Here is a 12,058-nt window from a genome sequence, read left to right as displayed (position 1 = left end):
GCTGCGTGACAATCTATTATTAAATACCCCTTACGAAGTCCACAAATTTAAAACAATAAAGTTGCATTGATAGAAAAGTTGTACATTTTTCAAGTTTATTTAATCTGCTGTTCTTTAAAAATGAAATTTTATTGATACACTAGTTTGTTAAGAGGTTTTAACGATGAATCGTTGGTCGTTAGATTTTGACCTTCTAGTTCAATGGGCGTATTTGGTCAATACAAAATAATCTGTATTTAATCATTTGTCAATTTAGAATTAAGTGAACGACAATGAACAAATAAACACCCTGACTTTAAAAGAAGTACATTTAGGTTAACAATGGGATTAAGAAAATGATCGATACTATTTTATTATTTCCAATACGTAAAAAGCAAACAAAACAAACTATGAATGAACAAGAGCGTGTTCGTCTTCAATGCTTTTGTTTAATTGTGAAGATATTTGATTAAACAAAGAAATCCTAAATGTGACAAATTGTAGTTGACCATTTATTACTTTAATTCATTAAGATATGCGTATAATTATTATATATTATAATGGTTTTGAAAAAAAAAAAAAAAAAAATAGGCACAACTTTTTCCATTGCTTTATTTGTGTTATGCATTTTCAATGATATATCATTTCTGTCAGTTATTATAAGAAAATTCACTTTAAATATATCAATACTCATTTAACGGAGAATACTGGTAAACCCCTATAACTCTATATTTTCATGATGTGTGAGAAGTCTGATATCGGGATATAAATTTTGTTTTGGTAAATAATTATCAGCAGTTTGTTAATACAAAAAGGCAGCTTTACATGCTCATTGTTGATAAACTACATTTAAATATTTGGAACGACACAGTTAAGCCGCCAACATGCCGTTTATCACCTGGGTGACAACATTGATTGTCATATATCCTTTCTAGGGTAGTATAATCACGTCGTATTGGACAATTTATTCTGAGAACACCCATTTATTGTTCAGATTGTCCTGGAATCAGCGAGTGTAAACGCCGAAGCTGCACATCATCATACAATGTCTACTGCAAGGAGTGTAACGATGACAATGTCTACTTCAAGCGTTACAACGGAGACAAGGAGTGTCAGCGTAAGGAGATATGCTTTTAAGACAATGCATCATGATATTGATTTTTTAAATAATGTTTGAAAATATTTTTTTCGTAGTTATGGACATTAGGTGTCTATTGCCACCATGTGTTATCTTTAATATGTAACTATAATATGAAATTAGTGCGGACACCGGCCTGTCTTGGTCTTATAAATGTGGCTTAATGGCAATTGAACAAATTGTATTATGATTGTACATTTTGTTTACATAGATAATTTCAACATATTTGTTTCAGTAAAATAAAATATATAATTTAGGAATGTGTTCCTGGAACAACCACTATTGTTGGCCTGGAAGCTGCAGCACAGGTGGTCTCACAAAGGATTGCACATGCGCAACTGAGTTTAGAAAGATTTCAACAACTGGAGAAACATCATGTCAACCGACTAAGACACCATCAATTTCAACTTGTGACACCGTTGCTATCGGTCCTAACGGCGAAAAGAAAAGAGCTATGTCATCGACCTCTTCCACCGCGTGTCAATTTCTACAAGATATGTACGGCAACTATCAACCGTCTGTATTGCAATTTGATTTAGACACGGACTACACAATTAATATTTCAAGCTCTTCGCGCCCTTCCTTTATTGTTGAACAGAACTTTGGTATAACGGACACAACAATATATATCAAACGCCAATCTGTGCCAGGTATGCTTTCACAATTGCTTAGTTTCAGAAAGTCGTTCACAAAAATGTATTTATACATTTCATTGATCACATTCAGGCTTTGCAAGAAATAAATTAAAGATGCAATATGTTTACATGTTTGTCGTTTATTTAAATATGATTTGGTTATATTTCAACTACGCCCGTGTTATTACACATTTTTGATATATTTGATGCAGGAACATTCGTTACGTTGTCAACAGAAAGACTACTTGTTGACATTGATTCAAGTCAGTCTGTTTCTAGTGCACATCAAGATTCAGGCAATTTGACTGTTACTGCAAGTACCTACAAACTGACAAATGGAGAGGCGTAAGTAAATTATTCATTATAACTCAATCCACTTTCAACATATCTGTATACAAAGGAGTTCTAAGATATTGATAATAATTAATATTATTAAATTTCGAACAGCTTATGTGTGGAATTCGAAGCAAAAGGTGGCGGATATTTAAAAGCAAAGGATACTAGAACGACACCCAATACTGTTCTCAACGCTAAGCCTTACCACAAGACTACGGAACAACGAAATGTTTGCTATCGGTTTGACAAACAACCACCTGAACACTGTTTAAAACATTCGACGTGCACTTATCAGCCTTTGCAACTTAATAAAAGGATAACACGTTCTTCCCTACACAATGTTAAGTTTAACGGTTGGGTGGACCCTGTCCCTCCAGGAGGAGTCCTCACACACCGCTTCATCTATCGAGAGCTACGAAATACGAGTAAATGAAGTTTTGCCCTCTGAAGGGACGTTAAAGGTAGATTACACAACAAACGTTGTAAGTAAAAAGGTTAACCACACTGTCACAAACATGGACCTAAATCTTACTTCAGACACACCAAGGCTTTATTGTTTGACTCTCGAAGTAAAGGATGTTGCAGACAATGTTCGACAGTGTCGCCGCTTTCTTCTCTATGATGACACTTCGTCCATTCAAATCTGGACTGAAAAACCGTTTAGATTTACATCATCCTCACCTGCTACAAATTATACATGGCAAACCCACCACAATGATGTCTGCATTAGCTGGAAAGATTATTTTTATAACAATTTCTACATACATAATGAACTTCTGAATCCTATTGAGCCCGACCCGCATGGGTTCATAATAGGAGCTTACGAGCAAAAAACTGGAGAAATACCTGTTACTGGGACATTAACTGTATACGGTATCATTGCATACAATGTTTCGTGGAGCATAAATCATGATCCATTCTCTGGAGAGAAACCTGTCCCCTCCTTCACGAATCAATCATTTTGCAAGGATTTGAATGTTAAAGACGGCGATACATACACACTGAACATAAAGGCTATTGATATAGCTGGAAATACCTTAAGCGATAACCGAACTGTATTTATTGATCGCTCAGTACCACAAATCAATAACATTTGGCTTAAGAAAGATGGATACGAAATGCTTTATGTACATAATAGCACGGATCCTTTCCAAGATGCAAATGACGTTTAATGCGCTTGATCCACATAGTGGCTTATCTAAAATACACTGGACATTTGGAATAGCCGACACAATGACCGAGCTATTAAGTGAGCACCTTGCTGTGAGGACCATAAATGTATGTATATGTATCGCTAATATCAATAAGAAATGTTACTTGTCATTTGTGTGGTAATTTGCTTATAACAAAAAATGCGTTTGAACGCACTGTTTTCTAATTTCAGGATTCATGCTTAACTGCACTGTGTTACTGCCCGAATATTGGTGATTGTGCATTCTTTAACTACACAATACCACTCAATAAACTAAATGTCAAGCATATACACATTGGCAATCATAACAGAAACTACTATTTTACTATAAAAGTAACAAACATGGCTGGGCTTTCAACAACGGAACACATTGACGTGCTTGTTGATGATTCGCCACCTTCAGAAGGTGTTGTTTATGAGGGTAAGTAAACCATACTCTAAAATATATACATATATATGTTTGTATTTAAAAAACCCAAATCACATCATGCAACGTATGTCTTTATCGTTCTTTAATGGCAATACTATTGCTTATCCCATCAGGTCCAGAAGATTCCCCTGACATTGACTACACAAGTGACCATTCCATTCTTGTGCACTGGCATGGTTTTATAGACCACGAAAGTGGCATCAAGCTGTACAGGGTCGGTTTATCCGACCGATGTCTTAGTTCACAAGATCTATACAACTTTACAGAAGTACCAAGTGTATCGATTTTTAGGGAGCTTCCTTTCTCCGAAGAATCGGTCCGGATCCCAACGACTTTTACCGGAAAGCGATTTGTGACTGTTATTGCACTTAATAATGCCATGGAACCTTCGAGGCCTGCGTGTTCAGATGGCATTACGCGTGATATTTCCCCTCCAGAATTTAGAAATATGACTTTACAGCACGGAAAATTATCAGAAAGTCTACTATGTTTTCATGGCAAAGTATATTTAATGCAGACAAACATGCAAAGAGCAAAGCTTCATAATACGTCCGTTTGCCAGAGTGTTTGTGGTGCTGATGTTGAGTCGCACAAAGTTACCGAAATGTATCAGATAGATGAAATAAAAGAGAAGGATGAAGATATTTCTTCGTTTCTTTGCGAGCACTTACCCTTGTATACAAACGATACACTTATCTATCTTCCGAATGATAACGTATTTATCACTTGGGATATTGAGGAAGGCGGAAGTCAAATTGATGATTTCTTTGTTGGACTAGGAGTAAGTCCTACCGAAATAGCGAGTCCGTCCATTAGAGAGTATCAGTCTACACAAAAGAAAAACTATTTCAAACGAAGACATGAAGGCATAGGTTCGGACGAAATATTCTACATTTTTGTTAAAGTAATTAATAAAGCTGGTTTGGAGAGAATTGCAACAATAGGCCCTGTACTCATTGATCAAACACCGCCTTTGAATAGAACCCTTCCTAAAGTTATTGTCGAATCTGAGCACATTGTATTTGGATGGGATAGCAACACACTATATGACGAAGAGCAGACTGCACAAATCGATCAAATATATTTCCAGATTGGTAGGTAAACATTTTACCTAACTCTTGTATTAATGATTGATTTGGGCAAATCAGTGTCGTAGTTTTGAGCGATTGTATCTGATATTAATTGTAGCTATGTGTTTTCTTCACAGCGCATAACGGTATTGCTGCAACACCGTACCTGGAATGGCGTCTGGATACATCACCCCCGTGCCCTTCGTACTCTGGTGGATGCTTTAGATATCCCCTACGCCGTTTACAGTTACAAGATACGGACAATAATCTAGAGTTTTACATTAAGATGCATGTCTACAACAATGCTGGTCATTATCTATCTCTAGCCAGTCAACAATTTCGTCTACCAGCAAGATATCCTCCAGGACAAATTGTTATTTTTGATATAGATCCCTCAGTGAATAACAGTTTTATTGACGTTAACGCTCATTTTACGAAGGAAGTGCTTTGTGCAAGATGGAAAGGTTCCTTACAAAAGAATTTAACTTTAGAAGCAGGAGTCGGACTTTCTAATGCTACTGATGATGTTGTTAATTTTCAACTTATAAGCAACAGCAACTCGTATTGCATACACTCAATTGATATCCGACCAAATGTCAAATATGTTTTCTTGTTAAGGTCATCCGACACCGGAGGAGTTTCGGTTTCTTTTTCTAATGGCATCATGATATTAGACAAAGACGAATTAACGCATTCACTGTCTGTCAATATTGGGCATGACTGCTCGAACCAAGTAGGTAATACGTACGATGTTACCTTGGCAAACAACTCAGCGCGTGTGACAATTAATGATCCGCTGCACGTTGGCCAACGCTATATCATCAACACTCCGTACAAAACTGTTGTAACTTCAGAAGATGGTATTGTTTCCACAGAGGGCAGGGACACTTTCATTAGACCATTTGTAAATAGACCGGAATTGGCTATAGAAGTTGAAGATTCAACTATTGTTCGTGACATTAGGGGTATTAAGCTTTGTTTATGCCAAGTGCAAAATGTTATTCTTCAGCCAAAAAAGCTTGTTGTTAGCTGGAAGTTTGTCGATCAAGATATTGCTTCTCTTTATAAAATAGTTGAACTAGGATTCAGTGTTGGCGTCAGCGAAAACAATTCAATCGCAGAACAGAACAGGACATTTGTTGTGCCTTATCAACAGCCTATCGATACCAACCATTCCATTTTAGAGTTTAACTTCCTTACTAACAAGAAGTATGTTGCTGAAGTAAAGGTTTGTTCAAAACTGGAATGCACCAAACCGGTACAATCGAATGAATTCTCTATTGAACGACTTAATCCAGTTTTGGAAATAACCGAGGCATCTTTATTGCTTGGAGACACGTGTGTCCATGTCAAATTACATTGGTCCCTTGAGGACAAAGATATTGGTATTGCATTCTATCAATGGACTTTAGCTCAGGACGTAGAGGGTCGTAAGACACTCCTCCCTTGGAAATCTATTACTGATGACTCTATCAATATAACGGTAAGAATATGGTTTGGTTATGTTCCTAAACCGTTAATGTAGTTGTACATTTAACGCTAGTATTAATAGTCAAACATTTGCAACACAGCATAATACACATGAAGTTATCCTGAACTTGTAAACAATTGCTTATATATATTTCTTTTTCCAATTTTAGGTTGAGGACTGTGTCGTACTGCCAGTCCATGGACATATTTCTTCATATGCTTGTATTAAAGCATACTCCGTCAGCGGACAATTAATAAGTGGCTGCGAAAAGCTAGCAACGTTAGATTTTGGAACTTACGATGCAAATGCTGTTTACGACTTTGATACCAGATCGGAATCTTGGACGCAAATTCAATCGGTAACGCCATTAATTTCTGAATGTTTCAAACAATCCTTTTTAATAAAGCATCGTTTCATCAAAGTACAGATCAGTAATTAGCATCCTGTATATTCCGATAATAACGTTTCTCTTTATCAGATAATTCACAGTTCGGATGTTGGCGACATGTATACTTTTCTACACGACAACGAGCTTGACTTTGGAACTAGTAAATTAAGGCCAGCCGCAGCAGTAATGCATGCGAATGAACGTTATGTGTCATGGTTTTTGATGACATCACGACATGTAACCAATGATTGCAACACTGATGTTTCGTGTTTAAAAGAAAAGGTCACATCGGACGGTTTTGCTATTTTCGAAGAAACCGATGTGTTTCTTGACGCAACTTTCTACCTTTGTGCTTCCTCGAACGCGACGGTTGTTGAAAGGGAGTGGTTTACAGAATCACTTGACGAAATTAAGGCTTGCAGTGACGGATTTATTTTAGACAACACTGCTCCCATCCCTGGGAAAATTGAAATTCAAAACGTCAATGGGTATATTACTGACATTGAACATGCTGTTATCACATGGGACACATTTATTAAAGAAAAGGGCGCTTCACTTCTTGGATATCCAGAGGACATGCAATATTACTCTATCGGCGTTGGTACGTACAATATCATTAAAGTGCATTTATATAATACGTTTGCAAAACCATTTTTTAAGAAAACGCTAAAAAATACAATGTGTCAGCAAACGTTACATTTTCATTTCCTTCAGCTACTTGATATAATTGAAGTCAGATTTATTGATATTACGATCATTTGTTAATAGGTCCATGTGTCTTAATTGATGGATATTATATGTAACTAATAACCCTTATATTGGTTTGTACAGGCTACAGTCCAAACCGAGACGATATTATTTCGTTTCGTAGTACAGGACGAGAAACGGCAGTCATGTTATCTCTAGCTGGCATCGCTGATGGGACTTCAGTTTATTTTACTGTAAACGGTAAAATACAATACTCAAAATTCATTCTACTTAATAGTATAACGAAATCATAAAATTGGTTTTCGATCATTGAATAAACAGCCCAATATTCTTGTATGCAACCAAGTTATTACTTCTTTGTATTGAGCAGTTGGACTGACCGTAGCAAAAAAGAACTAATGAAACAAATGGAGCACATAAAAACCTTTCGAGCTTGTGCTATTGAAATTCAAAAGCAGTACGTTGACGTTAAGAATAAATATCAAAATACTCATTGCTAGATTTATTGCAGGTTCTGACCATTTTGGACTTTCGTCAGTGGTTATTTCCACAGCGCTGGTTATTGACACATCACCTCCAACAGAGGGGAAAATTCACCTTGAACAAAAACTTGCATACTATAGCAGTGACACAATTAGCATACGACTTGTTGGTTTTCATGATGATCACAGCGGAATTAGTTATTTCAATGTCGGAATCGGATCAAGCGATACAATGGTGGATACCTTATCAATGACAAAGTATTATTCAGATACTGTGAACATAGACCTTCATGATTCAAATATTCTAGAAGGCCATCCAATACTTCATTTTGGTGCAGGTAAGCTCTTGGAAAGCAAAGAAATGTAAAAGAATCGAATTAATTAAATGAAATACCGGGTATAACAATGTATTCATGTGAAAATATTACTATGGTAACTGAATTTTTACAGGCGATCAACAGGGCAGATATTCCTAGTGCAATTGTGTCAAAACAATTTATCTTAGATAGAACACCACCTATAGGAGGACACGTTTTGGATGGAAACTGGGAAAGAAAGGTTCATTGTTTGCGATAGTTTACTTATTACAACCAATTATTGCCTTAAATACTGTGGTTTTATTCGATAACACGAGTCCTAATATGCATCAATGCATGTTGTATCTGAATATAAACGAATATATTTCTTGTGAAGAATGTCAGTATGTCATAAAAGGAATGGAATTGGATACGGCTTGAACGCATGTATGCTTTCAAACAGTAGCATTATTATAGCCAGCGTGTATAAGTATACACACACTTACTTATACCTAATGATAAGAGCGTTTTGTATTTCAGGTAGATCTGGACTATCAATCAGACATATACACGATTCATGCAAACTGGAAGGATTTCTCAGACATTGAAAGCGACATAGACTATTTCAATGTAGGACTTGGAACAGACCATTACGCTACAGACGTTCAATCGTTAACAAACGTTGGGTTGAAACAAGGTATATTTAAACGTTTCTTCATAGTTGTATGTGTATTTTAGCAGTATAATGTCTTTTGGTGAGTATGCATGTTATCGATATGTTTGTATGCTTTTGGTTTTCAGATGTTTTATGGAATGGCCCATTTATTCCGGGAGAGAAATATTATACAACAGTAGAAAGCTGTAATAAAGCTGGCCTTTGTACACAAAGATCTTCAGATGGAATAATACTGGACAATTCCCCACCAATTATGGGTCGTGTTCAAGCCGGGTCTGGTATCCATCACAGCAGATATTTACCATTAAAGTCAGTATAAAATCAAAATGTTTAACAAGGTTTAAATAAGCCGTTTCCATGCAATTTAACCCGTATTGACATTTTGAATACTTTAAGAATTATTTCTTAATTATGTTTGATTGATATTCACAGCACGTCACTGAAATTACAATGGGCTGGATTTGAGGACCCTCAGTCTGATATCGATCATTTTGAAGTGTGTCTAGGACGTCAGAAAAACTTGTGTGATATTGTTCCTTCTTTCAATGCCCTTCTTCACTCTTATATGATTAAGTCGAATATTTCTTTGCCCATTAATGCGCCTATTTTTGCAACTGTGTGGGCCTTCAATGGAGTCGGAATGAACGTTTCAAGTGCATCTGATGCGATTCTCGTTGACGTTACAGCTCCATGCAGCAAAATAAAACCATCAATAATGCTTGATTATAACACGGTAAAAGACAAAACCGCTCAATGGGAAAAGTCAATTATCAAAGTGTTTTGGGAGTTTTTAGACGACGAAAGCCCGATATTTAATCACGAGTTATCTCTCTTAACCCACCATGAAGGACACACACCGGTTGAAAAAGTACATCTCGGATCGGAAAAACAGTACACCATTAGCTTAGATGGAAAGAACTGGCTGAATAATGGGGACACATATTTTGTTGTTATTACCAGTTGTAATGCAGCAGGGCTATGTTCAACAGAGAGAACAAATGATATACTTATCGACTCTACTCCCCCACACCAGGGTGGTCTGAAACCACAAATGCATTGGGAAAATTATAGAGATACCAATGGACTTCACTCTAATGTCTCCTTGACTTGGTATGGTTTCTACGATCAGGAATCTGGTATAGATAAGATATTATGTAACTGTTTCAAGATATTTCAGCCAACAGGAACTGTCCGGCGGTGTTCTCATCCAGAACCATGATAACACATCAGAGGAACAACATGGAAACTTCACACTTACAGAAGCGTTAAAACCTGATGATCTTATAATTGTTTCTAGTCTGGACTGCAAACAGTGTAGGTTTAAACAGCTCGGTTGCACGTGTATCCCTATTTGCATTGTCAAGTGTGACATCTTCCATTTTATTGAAAATCAGCGGGGAATACTCGAACTAGAGAAACACTCTTGTGACGTTCATTTTCTGCAACAAGGACTGCACATGCGCTAGTAGTTGGAAAACCATGTATTGAAGCTGAAACAAATATGTCTTGCGTCGAGATTGATGCATTTAATACGAGTGATAGCGACTTGACACAGTTTGCAGTGTTTGGAGGCCTTCAGTTCAAGCCTTTGACTTTAACGGCCTCATCTGCTTGTCTCGCCGGTCACTGGACGCAGGTCGAACATTCAAGAAAGGTTACAGGCATTCATAGATTTGAGTGGAGCATAGGAATTCATAATCAGCCGCATGGAGTAGGGATTTTCGATTTACAAAAAGAGTTCCCTTGGGTTGATATAGGTTTGCGACAAGAATTTGTTCACTGTCTGCCTATTAATAGATCGCTTATTCATGGCGAGCTCTACGACATTTACGTAAAAACATGGTACGGACCAAGTGAATTTGCAATCTTTACGTCTAAATCTATTAAGGTTGATCAAACGCCACCAAGTGTGCGTAGAGGACGATATATCATCGAAGGAATTGACGATTGTGCAACAGATCTTGACTTCATAGACTGGACCTGATGAGATTTCGGCTTGTTGGTCCGGGGTCTTTAGTGAGCAACAGAGCGATATACAACATTACTTGGTTGCTTTAGGAACTTCACCGAACGGTACATACATATAGAAACATGTTGATATGTTTTAGATTTAAACCATTAGTTATCGTTTACTAAATTAAACTTATTTCATAAGCTCATTGCATTCATAGTAGACTTAGCTAGGAACAAGCTTTTGATTATGAGATTGTTATTGCAAAGGTTGCATTGTTTCAGTCGATGACGTATTTGCATCACAGCATATGGGCTTGAAAACAAAAATTTCTATTGGTAATCTGACTTTGGAGCATGCTGTTAGATACTATTTTACTGTCACTGCCGTGAATACTGCATGGCTTCACACTTCGGTATCGTCGGACGGATTCATTGTCGATACGACCCCACCGACAAAGGGCGTTGTTTTTAATACAATTACGCATAGGAACGTTGCATACCAATCATCCGTTACCTCTCTAGGACTTTCGTGGCACGGGTTTCAGGATCCATTGTTCAGGAATAAAAAGTTACTATGTTGCTGTTGTGGAAAAGCAGGAGCCTCCTTATTCTAGTACGAATTTCACACAAGTGTACATCAAGACGAGTGTGACGTTTAAGGATTTATGTTTGATTTCGGGAAGCGTTTACTACGGCGTTGTCAAGGCAATTGATGCCGCGGGACATGAAAGTGATCTTATTGCATCACCGGGGGTTATCATCGATCCTACTCCACCCAAAGGCTACAACTGTGACCAATTTGAAGACACTGGTTTCATTGACTTCTTGGACGTTTCGAAGGATAATTGGACGAAGACAATTGTTGCACAATTAGACAAAGATGCCGTATACAGAATTGAAGGGTCTATTGAAAATGCTTTTGTAGATTCAGTTATTCTTCAAATCAATCGTTTTATTACTAGAATCCAAACTTTTCTGAATCATCAACAAGTTACTGAATTTTCATACACGTTTGTGTCCAATCAAAGAGTAGCCCATAATATTACTTTAAGTGTTGACAATCATAATAATATCAACAACATCTTAGGAACAATTGTTTTACAAAAATGTTCGTCAATAATTGAAAACAAAACAAAAGCTCTTCATGTTCGGCAAATCAGACATGATTCTGTAGCTGTTACTGCTATGATTCAGGATAAAGAAAGTGATCTGAAAATGGTATGAAATAGAAATTGCAATTTTTAAACTTAAAGTTCATTTGCTTGGATACGTTTAACATGATTATAATAACACTCCTTCAAATT

General features: G+C 36.8%; 1 pseudogene; it reads left to right on the top strand.

Annotated features, from left to right (window-relative positions):
- LOC128223593 (uncharacterized) overlaps positions 1-12,058 on the top strand; it is a 39,669-nt pseudogene that overhangs the window by 24,968 nt on the left and 2,643 nt on the right.

The sequence above is a fragment of the Mya arenaria genome, chromosome 17 (genome assembly GCF_026914265.1).
Source record: "Mya arenaria isolate MELC-2E11 chromosome 17, ASM2691426v1".
Taxonomy (NCBI): Eukaryota; Metazoa; Mollusca; class Bivalvia; order Myida; family Myidae; genus Mya; species Mya arenaria.
The sequence above is the reverse complement of the archived record's forward strand: the minus strand, read 5'-3'. Positions and strand labels throughout refer to the sequence as shown.